The following is an 18695-nucleotide window of genomic DNA, read 5'->3' as shown; positions in this document are numbered from 1 at the left end:
TGTCCGACAATACAAATACAACTCGGATATGGCTCCAGACAGAGATCAGCTCCGATCCATGGCTCAGAAAGATCATGAAGCTTTCAAAGAATATGCCCAACGATGGAGAGAAACTGCTGCTCAGATTAATCCACCATTAAAAGAGAAAGAGATGACCAAGATCTTCTTGAATACTCTCGGTCCGTTTTTACTATGAACGCATGATTGCTAGCGCTCCAAGTGATTTCACCGAAATGGTAAACATGGGGATGCGTCTAGAAGAAGGAGTCCGAACCGGACGTCTGACTAAAGAAGGTGGATCTTCAAGTGGAATCAAAAAGTTTGGAAGTGGTTTCCCAAAGAAGAAAGAACAAAGTGTTGACATGGTATCCCAAGGAAAGCCAAGAGGAAATGTCAATCGTCAACGACAGGTTGCTTCTATCACACCAGTCGTTAACACAACACCGAATCCAGGATTCACTCCTCAGTTTCAACAACAACAGCCTCGACAACAGGCTCAGCAGTTAAACAATAATCAGAATCGAGTACAAAGAGCTCCACAGTTTGATCCAATTCCAATGACATACACGGAGTTGTACCCTGCTTTGATTGAAAGAGGTCTTGTTCAAACTAAAGCACCACCACCAGTACCTGAGAAACTCCCATGGTGGTACAAAGCTGAGGTCTTATGCCCTTATCATCAAGGAGCACCTGGCCATGATCTTGAGCATTGCATAGCTTTGAAATATGAAGTCCAGAGGTTGGTTAGGTTTAATCTCCTCTCTTTCAAAAATTTGAATCCGAATGTGCAAGCAAATCCACTGCCCAATCATGGAGGGCATGTTGTAAACCTGATACAAGGAGGCCCTGGCCAATACCGGATCCACGACATAAACTTGTCAAGAGCAGATTTGGTACAAATGCATGCCATTCTTTGTCAAGGGCAGAATTTTCTCCAACATCACTATGGTTCCTGCAGAATATGTTGCATAGATCCTCATGGATGTTCTACTGTGAGAAGAGATCTTCAACAATTGCTAGATAATGATACTATTCGGATCTATAGAAATAGGAATGAAAATGAAGTTAACATGATAGGATGTTATCCGCATGAGCTTTTAGTCTCAGATATCAACTCGGAAATGCCTAAAGTTAACGTCATCGTTCCTCATTTCAACATGCCTGAGCGCATAGAAGTTACCTACAACAAGCCAAAGGTCCCTATTGCTCCTTTGATCATTTGTCTACCTGGACCTGTTCCTTATGACTCTGACAAGGCAGTTCCATACAACTATAATGCAACAATGATAAAGAATGGACAAGAAGTTCCTTTACCAACTCTTTCATCTGTCGTGAACATCGCTGATGTGAGTCGAGTAACAAGAAGTGGACGTGTGTGTACTCCACTACCTCCAAAGCAGCCTGTTGCTCCTGCAACCGGACAAAATCCTGTCAATACACCAATAGGGAATCCTGAGATAACTCCTGTCAGTAATACAAACACTGATGTTGGTCAATCCAGTGGAACCAATGTGAATCCTGATTTTGATTAAATTTTGAAGCTTATCAAAGGAAGTGAATATAAGATTGTGGATCAGCTTATGCAGACTCCTTCAAAAATCTCAATACTTTCATTGCTGTTGAATTCAGAAGCCCACAGGGAAGCCCTGGTGAGAGTCTTAGATCAAGCTTTTGTAGACCATGATGTGACTGTTGATCACTTTGATGGGATAATAGCCAACATAACAGCTTGCAACAATTTAAGCTTCTGTGATGAAGAACTCCCCGAGGAGGGTAGAAATCACAATCTTGCTTTGCACATTTCTATGAACTGTCAGTCAGACTCTTTGTCCAATGTGTTAGTAGACACCGGATCTTCCTTGAATGTTATGCCAAAGACGACTCTTGCTCGTTTGTCTTACCAAGGAATGCCTATGAAATTCAGTGGTGTGGTAGTCAAAGCATTTGATGGATCGCGAAAATCTGTTATCGGCGAAGTCAACCTTCCCATGACAATTGGTCCACATACATTTCAAATCACCTTCCAGGTCATGGACATTCAAGCTGCTTATAGCTGTCTGTTAGGACGACCATGGATCCATGAAGCAGGGGCAGTAACTTCTACGCTCCACCAAAAGTTGAAATTTGTAACAAATGGAAAATTGGTAACAGTAAGTGGAGAACAAGCCTTGATGGTGAGCCATTTATCCAATTTCTCTTTTATCAGTGCTGATGATGTGGAAGGAACGCAGTTCCAAGGTCTCTCTTTAGAAGACGAGTCTTCCAAAAAGAAAGCATCAATTTCTTCATATAAAGAGGCAGTAAAAGTAGTGAAAGATGGAACTACCACTGGCTGGGGGCAAGTTGTGATCCCTACCAAGAATGAAACTAGAGCAGGGCTCGGATGTTCACCGATGTTCTCAAACTGCACCAAGAAGGATGAAACCCTTCGTCCGATCAAAGAAACATTCATTAGTGGAGGATTCCTTAACCCAATTCCTCAAGAGGTTAATGTCCTTATTGAAGAATGCATCGAAGAAGGTCTCTCCAATGATGAAGAAGAATGGAAATGTTATCTCAATGACTCGGGATACGTATCTCAGGAAGAACCATGTCCTCCTTCAGAGAAATCCAAAGGCAAAGAAATTGAACCTGTTCCTGCAGAAATATGGGACACATTGGGACAACCAAGTGGAAAATTTGATTACATGGTGAAGTATACTGCACCTGAAAGTTACAAGATTGCGATTGAGGATATCCAACCAACTGGATGAGGAGATTCCTTTGAATATAATAGTCAACCAGAAGAGGCTTATCAGCCCTGTCAATTTTCTCAGCAGCCTAAAATTACTGAAAATTTCAACTACAATGTATCTGCCAAGGTTCATAATCTTGAAGATGGTTATTATCACATAAATGCCATTTTTGAAGATGAAGGGGAAGATGGCCCCGCAGTTGACTCGGAAAGTGTCGCTGATAATGAGTCTCTTCATCCTGAAGACTGGGAAATACATCCTGAAAATTCTGAAGATTGTGACTCGTCTTATGCTCTTCAAGAAGTAGAAGGAGACCGTTTCAACTCTACAAAGAACAAGGTTGACAAACCAGGACCTTCGAATCCTGCTCGACCAGCAGTCGATGTCAATACTGAAGACAATTCTGGGGAGATTTTTCCTGAATACATAATACACAGAGGAGTTCGTTGCTACTGGAAAGCTGTCGACGTTCCGAATGTTGTTCGCCGCTCAAAGTAATCACCTCGCTGTTATTTTGACCTCCTGCCTTGCCCAAAGCAGAGAGATGTTTTATAGGGCTTTGCTTTTAAATGTTCCGCCCAAATAACTTTGTGTATAGGGCTTTGTTTTAAAAGTTTCCCTCTTTGTCCTGCCCAAGGCAAATGAGTTTGTGTTTAGGGCTTTGTTTCAAAAATGAATCATAAATAAAGCGTCATTTTGAATTCCCTAAATTATGTGTTTTATTTTTTGCTTTTTTCTGGAAATGGTAATCCTAAAAAACCAAAATAAAAGAAAAAAAAAACTTTTTCAAAAAAAATCTGCATACACTCTTGCATTCATAAATTTTCTGAAATAAATATAAATCACATGTGCAGATTTACTATTGATAAACCCATTGAATGCAATAACCCTATGCCCTCTCCCAACTTTGAGTTTCCTGTGTTCGAAGCCGAAGAAGAGGAAGAAGAGGAGATCCCGGACGAGATCTCTCGATTACTTAAGCACGAGGAAAGAGCCATTCTGCCTCACAAAGAGCCTTTAGAAAAGATCAACTTGGGTTCTGAAGAAGACAAAAAAGAAGTGACCATTGGATCACTGCTTGATGCTGATATCAAGAGTAAGTTGACAGACCTTCTCAAAGAATATGTTGACGTGTTTGCCTGGTCCTACCAAGACATGCCTGGGTTGGATACCAATATTGTTCAGCATTACTTGCCATTGAAACCAGAATGTCCGCCAGTTAAGCAGAAATTGCGAAGGACTCACCCTGATATGGCTAACAAGATCAAAGTAGAAGTTCAAAAACAGCTCGACGCAGGTTTTCTTGTCACCTCAGAATATCCTCAATGGTTGGCTAACATAGTGCCAGTTCCGAAGAAAGATGGCAAAGTCAGAATGTGTGTTGACTACCGTGACTTGAACAAGGCCAGTCCAAAAGATGATTTTCCATTGCCTCATATTGACATGCTGGTTGATAACACTGCTAAGTTCAACGTCTTTTCCTTCATGGACGGGTTCTCCGGTTATAATCAGATCAAGATGGCTCCTGAAGACATGGAGAAGACATCTTTCATCACCCCATGGGGTACCTTTTGCTACAAAGTAATGCCGTTTGGATTGAAGAATGCAGGCGCAACTTACCAAAGGGCAATGACTACTCTCTTTCATGACATGATGCATAAAGAAATTGAAGTCTATGTGGACGACATGATAGCCAAATCCAGCACAGAAGAAGAACATATTGAATACCTTTTGAAGTTGTCTCAACGACTAAGGAAATATCAGCTTCGCTTGAATCCTAACAAATGTACTTTTGGGGTTAGATCTGGAAAACTCTTGGGTTTCATTGTCAGCCAAAGAGGTATTGAAGTAGATCCCGACAAAGTCAAAGCTATTCAAGAGATGCCTGCACCAAAAACTGAAAAGCAAGTAAGAGGGTTTCTCGGACGATTGAACTACATCTCCAGATTTATCTCTCAAATGACTGCTACATGTGGGCCAATTTTCAAGCTTCTCCGCAAAGATCAAGGGGTTGTATGGACTGAAGATTGCCAGAAAGCGTTCGACAGTATCAAAGAGTACCTGTTAGAACCACCAATATTGATTCCTCCAGTTGAAGGAAGACCATTAATCATGTACCTTACTGTGTTAGAAGAATCCATGGGTTGTATGCTTGGACAGCAAGATGAAACCGGTAAGAAGGAGCATGCCATCTATTACTTGAGTAAGAAATTCACAGACTGTGAGTCTCGTTACTCCATGCTCGAAAAAACATGTTGTGCTTTGGCTTGGGCTTCAAAACGTCTCCGCTAATACATGATCAACAATACTACTTGGTTAATCTCCAAAATGGATCCGATCAAGTATGTCTTTGAAAAGCCTGCATTAACCGGAAGGATTGCCCGGTGGCAAATGCTGTTATCTGAATATGACATTGAATACCGTGCTCAAAAAGCGGTCAAAGGAAGCATTCTCGCCGATCATTTGGCGCATCAACCAATTAATGAATATCAATCTCTCAAGTTTGACTTTCCTGATGAAGATGTCTTGTACTTGAAGATGAAAGATTGTGACGAACCATTACCCGAAGAAGGTCCTGACCCTGGATCAAGATGGGGCCTAATTTTTGATGGAGCAGTAAACGCTTTTGGCAACGGAATTGGGGCAATCATCATCACTCCCAAGGGTACTCATATCCCGTTCTCCGCCAGATTGCTATTTGATTGTACCAACAACATCGCAGAATATGAAGCTTGTATCATGGGTCTCGAAGAAGCCATTGACTTAAGGATCAAGATCCTCGACATATATGGAGATTCAGCCCTTGTGATCAACCAAATCAAAGACAAGTGGGAAACTTACCACCCTGGTTTGATTCCTTACAGAGATTATGCAAGACGTCTGTTGACTTTCTTCAACAAGGTTGAATTGCATCATATACCTCGAGATCAGAATCGAATGGCAGACGCCTTGGCTACTCTATCTTCCATGTTTAAAGTCAATCACTGGAATGATATGCCTACAGTCAGAATCACGCGCCTCGAAAGGCCCGCCTATGTGTTTGCAACTGAAGTAGTCATCGATGATAAACCGTGGTTCCACGACATCAAACGCTTCCTTCAAACTCAAGAGTACCCACTTGGGGCATCAAACAAAGATAAGAAAACTCTAAGGAGGCTTTCTGGCAGTTTCTTCCTGAACAGAGATGTGCTATACAAAAGAAACTTCGACATGGTTTTGCTCAGATGCGTGGACAGACACGAAGCAGACATGTTAATGCATGAAGTGCATGAAGGGTCCTTTGGAACTCATTCAAATGGGCATGCAATGTCCAAAAAGATCTTAAGAGCTGGATACTATTGGTTGACAATGGAATCTGACTGTTATAAACACGTGAAGAGATGTCACAAGTGCCAGATCTATGCAGATAAGATCCATGTGCCACCGACTCTACTCAACGTTCTCTCATCTCCGTGGCCTTTCTCCATGTGGGGTATTGACATGATTGGAATGATCGAACCAAAAGCTTCAAACGGTCATCGTTTCATCTTGGTAGCAATTGATTACTTCACCAAATGGGTCGAAGCAGCATCTTACGCCAATGTTACAAGACAAGTGGTTGTGAGGTTTATCAAGAATAACATCATTTGCCGATATGGTATTCCCAGCAAGATCATTACTGACAATGGTTCAAACATGAACAACAAGATGATGAAAGAATTATGTGAGGAATTCAAGATTGAGCATCATAACTCTTCTCCTTACAGACCAAAAATGAACGGCGCAGTTGAGGCTGCTAACAAGAACATTAAGAAGATCGTCCAGAAAATGGTCGTCACTTACAAAGACTGGCATGAAATGCTGCCATTTGCTTTACATGGATACCGTACTTCAGTGCGTACTTCAACAGGGGCAACTCCCTTTTCTCTAGTATACGGCATGGAAGCTGTGCTCCCCGTAGAAGTTGAAATCCCATCAATGAGAGTCCTCATGGAAACTAAGTTATCAGAGGCTGAATGGTGTCAAAGCAGATACGATCAGTTGAACTTAATCAAAGAAAAACGTATGACTGCTCTATGCCATGGACAGTTATACCAAGCAAGGATGAAACAAGCCTTCAACAAAAAGGTTCGACCTCGTGAATTTCGAGAAGGTGACCTCGTGCTTAAAAAGATCTTGTCTTTTCAACCAGATTCTAGGGGCAAATGGTCTCCTAATTACGAAGGCCCGTATGTTGTCAAAAGAACATTTTCTGGCGGCGCCATGACTCTTGCAACCATGGATGGTGATGAACTCCCACATCCTGTGAATGCTGATGCAGTCAAGAAATACTTTGTCTAAAAAATACAAAAGAACAGCTCGGTAAGTTGAAAACCCGCAAAGGGCGACTTAGGCAAAAATGAGCGTCTCGGTGGACTGAAAACCCGAAAGGGCGGTCCAGGCAAAAATTAGAGACAATAAACAGAAAAAATTCATCCTGGTAGATTGAAAACCTGAAAAGGCAATCTAGGCAAAAATTAAGGATTAATGACAAAGTAACTGCATCAGTCCATACTTCGTCACCTGAAAAGTCTGTACTTCATCGAAGAATCTACGAACAAACCATCGCCAATCTGAAGCGACAAACACAGTTGAAACTCAAAGTTGTTAAGGGGATAGTGGTTATTGCTTTCAATGTAGCCTTTTCCGCATAATTACCATTTCCAACTTTTGTAAATACTCTATGGAATCACGCCTTTGGCTGATCACCATCCTATTAAATAAATTTGAGCCTTGTGCCCATTTGTTTGCATTCTCTAATTCCTTTTAGCTTGCAAAATGACGCTTTAATCGTGTTATTCACTTTTGAAAAAAAAGAAAAAAGTTTTAAATGAATTTACCTTCACTTTTCTTTTCAAAATAAAAGCGAAATTTTCCTTTGAGTTGTGAACAACGGAAGGAACATCGGCAGTCGTCTCCATAGGATGAACAAAAGGGTTCTCCCTGAAAATTGTTGAAACAACGGTATTCTGGTCCCAGTAAAGAATTCTTGAAGCAATTACCCCTCGAGGTAAAAAAAAGCTCTTCTATCCCCAGTGAAGAAGGTCTTTTATCCCCAGTGACGAAGATTTTCCATATCCAGTGAAGAAGTTCTTTCATCTCAATAAGAAAAGATGCTTATCTTCCCCAGAGAAGTTTAAAGCACGCAGCATCATTCATCACCCGTGTTATCTACACCGTGTTGAAGAACATTTGCCAAGTATCTGGTTGTATTGCGACGTTGGTCCCTCTCCAGCATACTTCTTTGTCTGTCAGTATTGTCAGCATACATACGACATTCATGACATTCATCATTCATACATATTTGCATCATTTATGCATTCTTGCATTTTTCAATACTTACTTGTTTAGGATATATTTATCCTCAAAAAGAAAAAAAGAAAGAAAAAAGGAAAAAAGAAGAAAGAAAAAGAGGAAAAAGAAACAGATATGGGTGTGTCATCTCTCCAAGTAGGTTGTCACCCATAAACAGAAAGAACATCTTCTTTCTCCAATTCCCCACTGAAATCATTCCTCGTGGAAGAAGGTTGCTTTAGTTTTCTCCTCTCAAAACGAAAGAGAAAATCCCATCGAGTTCATTCCTCATGGGTACAAAGTCTTGTTTGACTGTCTCTTTCCAATTCATTCTTGGATAGAACCCTGTCTTTACCAAATATTCAAATTCCGATTCCTCAAACAGAGTCGTGAAAAATAGACAATAAGCAATAGCCTCATCATCTGAGCAGCTTATGTCTCTTCCAAAAGACTTTTCCTCTCTAGGAAATCAATCATGAAGACCATTTGACAAATCAGGGTCTTATTACTGTTCACAAGGCTGAATAACCAGTAATTTCCCTAGCAAAGTCTCCAGAATCATTTTATCACTCGGCTGATAATTGATCATGTCTTCAAAACCACTATCACAAGGCTGGTAGTCGGTAACCCTTTTGTTCTGGTTATATTATTTAACATGTCTATCACCATGCTGATAGTCGATAATATTAACCGAACCTTTGAAACTCTTTTTACCTTGTCAAGTCTATCACCATGCTGATAGTCGGTAATACAGTTTCATACCTCTCACCTTCGCAATATTAAACAAGTCTATCCCCATGCTGATAGTCGGTAATGTCGATAGGTAAGCTTTTCTTACAAAGCTATCATTCCCCAATGAAGCATACACTTGCTTTCCCGAAAAAACGGATTCTCTTCCTAAAACGGATTGAGATATCCTTCCCAATCTCTTTTCCCCAGCGGAGTCAGTTCTTGATATTCCCTCGGTAAAGATATCCTTGCATCATTCGCAATTTTGGTATCTTAGGTCCAAAATTTGCGTCTTCTGATATTTAAGTCTCTTCCACCCTATCAAAACGAAGATTTTTCAATCTTCATGTCTCAGGTTGAAGAAACTTAAATAGGGACATCTGTCATACCCCAATTTTTGACCTAAGATACCACCTCATATCATCTGCATATGCATCATTTGCATCTCTAACAAATTGCATAGCTTGTGTTTGCTACTTGTGACTCAGCAGGATTTGATCAGGAAATCACTCATCAGTACAAGTAACAATCAATTAGGGTTTTGTTCTCCCTTCATTTCAAATGAACCATCTTCATCAACAATCAACATTTGGTCCTCAGAGATTCATTTCAACAAGCTCAAAGGCTCTGAACCGACTGAATTAGGGTTTTGACTGAAGACAACATACTCTTGACTTTTACTCAGAATTTGACATAATGACTTGGGACATGACCTCAAGACCCCAAGTACATCATTTTGACCTAATCCATTAGCTCAAGACATCTCCTACACAAAGATTGATCAGACAAATCCTCAGATCAGGGTTTTGAATTATCAGGGACCAAAATCAGGGATCACATTTGGGAAACCCTAAAAATCTCCAGGAAGACAATCAAAGGTTTCAATCATCCTCAAATAATCCCTATGACAACATACAATGGAAATTACACCTCAATTCAAGACCTACAGTCATCAATTTCATCAGGTCGACAATTAGGGTTTTTTGACCTAATTCATCTGAACAACTGACTTTTTAATCAGGACATGGTGTCACAACTCAAACTATGGTTCAATATCCTCTAAAGCCTCAATGTGATTCATTCATACCATTCATTTGATAAGGATAGCTTGGTTCATTTGAAATCTCCAGAAACGCGATTCGTCTGAAAAAGTCAACTGTACAAGATCACCATGGACTTTTGGGGAATTTTGGTCAACCATGACTTTTGAAGTTTTAAATCATCAATATATGATATATGAAGTCATTTGATCAAGAAAAATCAAGAAAATCAATCAAGAATCAAAAAGTCAAAGTTTGACTTTCCATACTTAGAAAATTTTCTAAGTGTTTTTCAATGGTTTTTTCCAAACTTTGGAAGGGAATTTCTCAAAATTTCACCTACAAACTGAAAAAAACTTCCAACATGAAAGTTGTAGATTTTGATCCAATAAACAACTTTGACACATATAAATTTTTTCCATAAGATCAACCATTTAAGAGATATGGTGCTTCAAAGTTGGTACTTTTTGAAAACTTGACTTAAAACTTCATTTTTCTCAAAGTTCATGGATCTTTTTCACCCATTTCCTTAAAGGTCTTGAAGAAACTTTCAACTAGGGTTTTGAAGTGTGTAATATGAGCTTTCCAAAATGTCCAAGAGCATGAAAAAATATGGAGTGTAGCCATGGTTTTGAATTTTGACATTAGTGAACTTTTTCACTTGAATTTTCACCATTTTTCACTAAGTTTCAAGACTACATGACCTATAATCCAAGCAATGATGCATAGAAGCAATGATTGAATGATATTTTCTGATTTGAAGATCAGAATGGAAGAGGATAGGAAGCTTGGAAATTAACCATGGTTTAGTTACTTTTAACCATATGCATTAAATGCAAAAGATGCCATTTTATCTCTTAAGCCAAGTCATCATTCTTGATCAACTTGCAAGAGCTTTGTATTCAGAAACTTTGGCCTATAAATAGAGGTTCAAATCACTCTTCAATTCACACAAAAACCTCACAATTATAGGTTTTCTCTCTTCTTTCTTAGAATGCAAGTTTCTTAAGTTTCAAAGAGGTGAAATTCTCAACCTCTAAACCTTTGAAGTTCTGACCAAAGTGAGGGTTCTAACATCTCATAAACATCAAATGTGATGTGTTTGATCCATCCACACACCCCAAAAACACCTAAATCTCAGAGTCACTCTTCAACCACCATGTTTGCATAAAGAGAGCCTTATCATGCCAAAATTCACACCAGCCCATATATGTCCAAGTTAATCATCCAAACACATTCCATATATCATATATGAGCTATACCAATCATCATCCATGACCTGAAACACCTCCATCATCAAATTCGATCCTCACTTCAAAGCAACTGCAGATCGGGTTCCATGGATATACTCAGGTGAATTCAATCCATTCCAAGCATTCAAACATGTTCCATAAGGTCCACTGAAGCTGTTCAGATCATCAAACAACAACTGGAACTTCTCTTTTGCAGAAATCAATTTCCAGATTGGCCGTTTTTGAAGGTAAGTAACATGAGCTTCAAACTCTAACATACATGCATCATAAATGAAAAACTGGTTTACCATCATGTTTCTGCACTATCACTGATCATTAACCCTCAATCAATTGCATCATATCATGATCATACACGATTTCACATTGAATTTCAGTTTTAGGGTTCTTCGTGTTCATCACAAAATTGACCCCCTTAGAGTGAAAATAAATGAATTCTGAGATCACCATCATGTTCCTTGTGAAAAACCGAGTGAGATAGACCCTTTGATCGATCCAAACAACACAGTTTTGAAGATTTTTGAATTTCAGTTATGGTGTGTTCTTGGCGCCAGATTTTCGTTCAAAGAATTCAAATATTTGTTTTAAAATATAATGAGTTGAAAGCGTATCATAAACAAGCTGCACACGCAGCTCAGCTGGTTAGTGTTTTGGTTGGTAAGCACTAGGGCGTGGGTTCAAACCCTTTGGGAGACAAAACCAATTTTTTATCACCTTTTTTCTTCATTTTTTTTAACAAACTTTATCTAATTATTTAACCAATCAAATTAACTCATTTTTTATTCATTTTTTACACACTTCTTATTTAATATACCTATTTTGACAACATTAAAAAAAAATCACAAAAAAAGATTTATTTAATATGTTTTAATTAGGTTTAAAATGACATGTTTTTAAGTATTTTTAAATACTTTAAATATTGTTTTTTTCATTATTTGTTAACCTAATCACTTGTAAATATTTTTGTGATCAAACCCTAATCACTTAGGTCTTAATTAAGTATTAAAACTTGTTTTAACTTAATTAAGTTGACTTTTGTCAAATTCAAATCGTTTTAAAACGAGCGATCGCGATTCTTTTTCAAACGATAAACCACTTCTTTTTGATTAAATTCTTTTGACTAATCAATTAATTTTCAAAACAGTGGGGCCTCTCGAATATTAGAGAGTATAAGACCCACTCCTTTTTTTACACAGTCTTTTTATTCAAAATAAATAAACTTTCTTTCAAAACAAACTTTCAAACCGTTTTTCAAACGACGCGTCTGCTTTTCAAATATACCATGGGCCTCCATGTAGGTATAAGTCCCGAGCCCTTTCGTACATACCCATTCCAGTACATGAAATTAGGTATTTCATTGTACGCCTTTTTGTACATACACCTTTTTTGTACATACCTCGATCAGTTTGTTTTTTTTAAAACTTTGAATAACAAACCAAAAATGAAGGTTTTCTTTAAATCTTCCCAAAAAATACCATGGGCCTCCATGTAGGTATAAGTCCCAAGCCCCTTTGTAAATACCTGTTTACATAGCTTTGAGTAAATTCAAGTGGACCTCTCCCCGAGTGTGAGTCCCGAGCCCTGTGTATACAAATGGATCATGCTTACAGGTATATTTCCTTCATAAACTCCATTATATACACACACCTTGTCATATATATATGCTTATTCATAACCTGTTCATACTTGTTCATGTTTGTTCGTACTTGTTCATACTTGTGATTGTGTTATATGCTCATTCCACTTAGTACAACACTAGGTTCCCCATAGCCTCCTATTGGGCTTCGTGCAAAGAATCTCCACTAGTTTAGGTTAGGACATAGAGTATGGTTTCCCGGTGAAATCGCTCTAAGAGCTCAGACCAACTATACCATGCCTCCCCTTGGGCTTTGTACAAACGAGTGACCCTCCCATAGCCTCCTCTTGGGCTTACAATGCAAGGACCCTGGATTGTCCCTCCCATAGCCTCCTCTTGGGCTTACAATGCAAGGACCCTCGGATAGCCTCCTCTTGGGCTTCGTACAAGGACCCACGGGCTTCTTATAAGCATCCCCAATATCCAAAACAAATACCCTAGGAGATTAGACATTTATCATCTCTATGATAGGAGTATCTCATCTATATCATCACAAACAATCAAACAATCAATCAATCAATCAATCAATCAATCAAACTTTTTTGCCACAAGGTTGGCTAATCAATCAAACTGTTTTACCACCGTACTGGATGATTAATCAAAGTTTTTGTCACAAGGCTGACTTCATTGAAACTTTTGCCACAAGGCTGGCTGATTAATCAAAACTTTTTGTCACAAGGCTGACTTCATTGAAAGTTTTTGCCACAAGGCTGGTTAAACAACAAAAACATCTTTATCATTCTAAGCACCCTAAGTGGCATGGCCCCGGGCTTATAATGAAAAGATTTTCAAACAAAAATCAAACAGATGTATGTGATGATATAGATTAGATACATCGAACATTTAGATGACATTTGTCTCTTTTCCTTTGCTTCCACTAGCATAAGTGGGAACTACGATTGCTCTGACTTTCTCAACATCCCTTTGAGAATACGTAGGCACAAGGTCGATCCTTGGCGAGCAAAACAAAACAAAAAAAAACCATTCAAACCTTAGCACCCGTAGACCCCAAGCTACAGATGCTCTGATTCCCTCTAAGGGATATGTATGCAGAGGATATCGATGATCTTTGCGAGCATAATCAAACAAACACCTTAGGTCCCACCTATTTCACAACAGAACCTTCACCGTAGCATAGAATAAAAAACAATAAAGAACCCTGTAGAGTACTACAGATACGTTGGGTGCTAATACCTTCCCTTCGTATAACCAACCCTCTTACCCAAGATCTCCCCCCACTTTTAGGTTATTGCAGCTTTTTTCCTTTTCCTCCTTTGGAAATAATAAAAAGTTTGGTCGAAATAAAAGAAAAATCATTTTTTTTGAGCACTCGAGCCCAAAGAAGGCATCAGGTGTCTCATCCCACAAAAAAGAGGAACCAAACGATTTTTCGCCCGCGACAGACGCTATACTTAAACAAACTGGCCTATGAGCTATCCTCACCAAAGCCAAAAGCCGCTACTCGCCAATCTGAAAATGTCAACAGTAAGGGTGAGTCTCATTCAAATTAACAAATGTTATTGAATCATAAATAATAACACATCATAGTTACATCATTCACCCAATTGTTTCATAAACAGACATTCATACAAGTTTCATCATCACAAAACAATCAACCGACACATCATCAATATTTATAACACTGGAATACATCCAATCATGTTATAAAGGTCATGCATATGAATGCAACTGACACTATGCATGTGGTACCAACATCATCAAATGGGAATAACCCATGACCGATCCAACATCATCAAGATACGACCCTGCCAGCACAGATTCCACACAATGGGAATCATGCCCTTTACTGATCCAACACATCATCATGGATACAGCATCATCAATGAATATGAATGAATGCAAACATACATGAACATACTTATACCATCGTCAAGTCTAATGAGTAACATCTTCAAATACTCATTTCATCATCATCATCATCATCATCAACATCATCATCAAAGTATGTTTATATACATTAGCATCATTCAAATACAATCAATCATCATCATCATCATCATTAAAGAACATACATGTGTCCATATCAATCATCATCATCAATAAGAAGGAACATACATGTATCCACATCATTCCAAAACAAAGCAATCATCATCATACAATTCTCAACAAATCATCATATCATAATGTTTTTCAAAACGACATCTTATATTGTCACATTTCATCATATATGTCAATAATACATCATCCATCCAACAGACAAGATATTCACATCATCACGAAACTATCTCATAAGCTTCATCATACCAACAAACAAATCATCACATAATAATGTCTTAAACATAGATTGTGTCGTTACATCTCATCATATATGTCCACAACACAACATTCATCAAAACAAGCAAAGTCGTGATTTAAAAATAATCTCAAGCTACTAATCATTTCATCATCCTAACATAAAGAATAACTCATAAGCTTCATCCTGCTCGAAACGGCACTTAAAACAGGCCAACGGTTTGAAAGTTATGCATCTTAACATTTTTCAAAGAAAACAATTATCGCTACAGTACGCGGCGCCACACACAGTCTGCAGCGTGCAACGAATAGAAAACACGCCTTCGCGGCGCAAACAAAGGTTCACGGTGTGAAACGAGAAAAGAACTACGCCTTCGCAGCGCCAACCTACCTTCGCGGCGCGAACTGGCAAAAATCAGAGATCTCAATCGCAATTGACAGCATACGAACCTGAATCCCAAAATCCTCAACCTCGACCAAATCGATTCAAGTTGATCAAACACCACAAAACAGCCACACAACATATATCATACACACATATCACATATATTATGCATCATCAAACATCATACAACACCAAATTCATGGAACTCATCAAAATAGATAATTATCAACAAACATCCCCAAAATCCCAACTCTGTCATACGACTCAATTGACATGAAATAATATATCTATATCAGTCCTATTATCCATAACCCGATAATAGATGTTAATTGGAAGAGTCCCCCCTTACCTTAGCCAAGAATCTGGACTTTTCCCCTTCTTCTCCATCAAACCCGTAAGCCCTTTTCTTCACTTTCAGCAAGAATTCTCAATCTTCAAACTCGCTTATCTCCCTCATCGAGAACCTCCCTGACACAAATTAATATATCAAATCGAAGGAAATTTCGTGTAGAATCCGAATCTTCAAGAATTACCTGATTTGGAGTTACCAGCAGAGAGTTATGACCCATTTTGTGAGGGCTCCACCATGAATACAGAAATCTCTTTTCTCTATGAGCTCTCTCCTTCTTCCTCTTAGGTTTTCTTCTAATTTCCAATTTCATTCTTTTTTTCTTATTTTATGAAAATAAAGCAAAATAGCTTTAGTAATAGGGCCTACCAATCACACCCCCTCCATTACTAACCACAACTTGGCCCAATAGCTTATTTTACACAATTTCCAACTTAAGTCCAATTAAAATACCAATAATCCAAGAAATTAATTTAAACTCCCATTAAATTAATAAAATGTAAAATATGGGGTGTTACTGGTAACACCGCATCATGTCCATAAGTAAGTCGAAATGGAGTCATCCCAGTTGCCTCTTTTGGTGACGTCCTACATGCCCACAAAGCTTGATCTAACGTCTTATGCCAATTCTTGAGTTTCTTGCCTACATGTTTCTTAATCAGGCTAATTATCACTTTATTGGCTGCTTCAACTTGGCCATTTGCCTGAGCATGGTAAGGGGTAGAAGTCAACAACTTAATTCCAACCTCCTTTGTAAAATCTTGCATCTTTCGACCAGTGAATAGTGATCCTTGGTCGGTTGTAATAGTTTGTGGAACCCCAAGTTTGAACATGATGTGACTTTGAATGAAGTCTATAACGACCTCTTAGTCTACATTTACTAGTGCTACGGCTTCGACCCATTTTGTAAAATAATTGATGCCGACTAAAATATACCTTTGTTGTTTTGATGAAGCTGGCATTATTTCTTAAACCACATCCAACGCCCACCCTTGAAAAGGCCAGGGCTTTACAATTGTATGCAGCTCACTGGCAGGCACATGTTGTATGCCCCCATGCAACTAACATTCTTGACAACCTTTAGCAAACTCAATGCAATCTTTCAACATTGAAGGTCAATAAGCTCCTGAACGTACTAACAGCCACTTCATTTTATGTCCATCCTAATGTGCTCCATATGTTCCACTATGCACATTCGACACAACTACATATGCCTCACTTTCTCCAAGGCATTTAAGCAAAATCCCTCAGCTGTCATTTTGAATAATTTCTTCTCCATCATGACATAGCTGAGAGCCCGGTACTTGATCTTACGGTCTGTCAACCCTATAGAATCTCTCAAAAAGTCAACTATTGGCTTACACCAATCATTCTCTACTAAATCGTCGATGGTCAAGATATCAAAATTTTCACTATCTACAGCTCCTAACTTTATGATTGACAGATTTGAAGGTGACAATATAGTTGCCCTCACATTCTCTATTACTTAAATTGTCTCCTCATTTTGGTCTTTTAACACCTTGTACCCTGAAGCTTCTTGCGCTAAATTATTAGCTCTCTGATTCTCTTTCCGAGGTACATGCCGAATGTTTACTTGTTCAAACTTTTTGAGCAATCTGATGGTGATCATGAAGTACATGATTAGATTCTCTTTAAAAAAAACATTCAAAAGGAATAATCGAGAAGAAAGGAAATTGCATTGATATAAAATTGGTGATTCATGAACATTAGCACCCTTGAAAGCTCTCTCCTTCCTTATGCATAGAATGTGAAGTTTTTTACAAGTGATTTAGTACAAGTAAATACACAAAATCCTTCGTTGGATTCATTATTTATAATGACTACAAACTAACTGCCTACAGCATGAAACCTACTAAATGTCTGACACGTCTTAATGTAACCGCTCCCCAGGCGCTTATTTTGAAAAACTCCTGCGTAACTACTGGTGCTTTCAAATTTCAAATTTATCCCGATTAGGTGTTTGCTTCGACGGCAATCTCTAGCACATAAATATAATTAGAACTTTTTTATTAAGTCCCAATCTTCAACGTGGTCGACAGACACACTTCGACTATTTCACTTACACACTACGTCGACTTCTCCCTTTGCTACCTTATAACTTTTCAGCTCATTGTCGACCTTAACTCCTTACAAGTTGCACTTTGTAGAGTAGAATCCCTTAACTCATAGGACCCTTTCCTTAACTGCACTACTCAAATACCTTAAAGGATTTTAAAGGTAACAGGCATATGTCAATTTTATTAGGGCCCCATAGTGGGCGTTAATTATTCTTTCTAAAAGTTTAATGACTGGCAATCTTTGATTGTGTAGAGTTGTCTGAGGGTTTTAAGGTTATTGTTGTTTATAGAGAAAGCTTGCGCGAGATGGTGGGAATGTCTGTATTTATCTAGTTTCTAGGTTAATTGAATATCCTTTCTAAACCTCAAGGTTGAGATATTTATAGAGGTTTCTTGGGTCTTAATTCTTGGACCCACGGGGTGATTCTTCTGCCCCTCGTATAAGCGTGAAATCGTTATTTCCCATATTCTTTGGGAGAACGTGACTTTTCCCTTTGACTGAGCTTTCATACCATTAGGTGGGAATCAGGTAAATTTTACCCAAGCCTAAAGAGGAAGAGTGATGCAACTAATGAGCGAATGTTACGGTAAACGGGCGGCTAAAATAAAGCCCCCACTTTGGCCGATGTGTGGTATTCACCTACCCTTAGTAAATTTTGTATTATCTCATGTGGGCTATTTACAATTATACCGACATAAAAACACAAGGAATAAATTATGAAATCAAATAAGGGTGTACTAATCTATTTAAAAATATTAAAAAAAAAAAGAGTTGCTTCGAATAAGATTTAATCTAAAATAAAATAATATTTGATACTACAAATTTATGAGATCAAGAGGTGTGAAAAATAGATTGCTAAACGGAGGAGGTGGAGAAGGAAGATTTCTTTAGTTAAAGGATAATTTTAGATTCTAAAATCCATATAC

This window comes from Vicia villosa, unplaced genomic scaffold (assembly GCF_029867415.1).
Source record: "Vicia villosa cultivar HV-30 ecotype Madison, WI unplaced genomic scaffold, Vvil1.0 ctg.001969F_1_1, whole genome shotgun sequence".
NCBI classification, from domain to species: domain Eukaryota; kingdom Viridiplantae; phylum Streptophyta; class Magnoliopsida; order Fabales; family Fabaceae; genus Vicia; species Vicia villosa.
Note: the sequence above shows the minus strand (reverse complement) of the source record.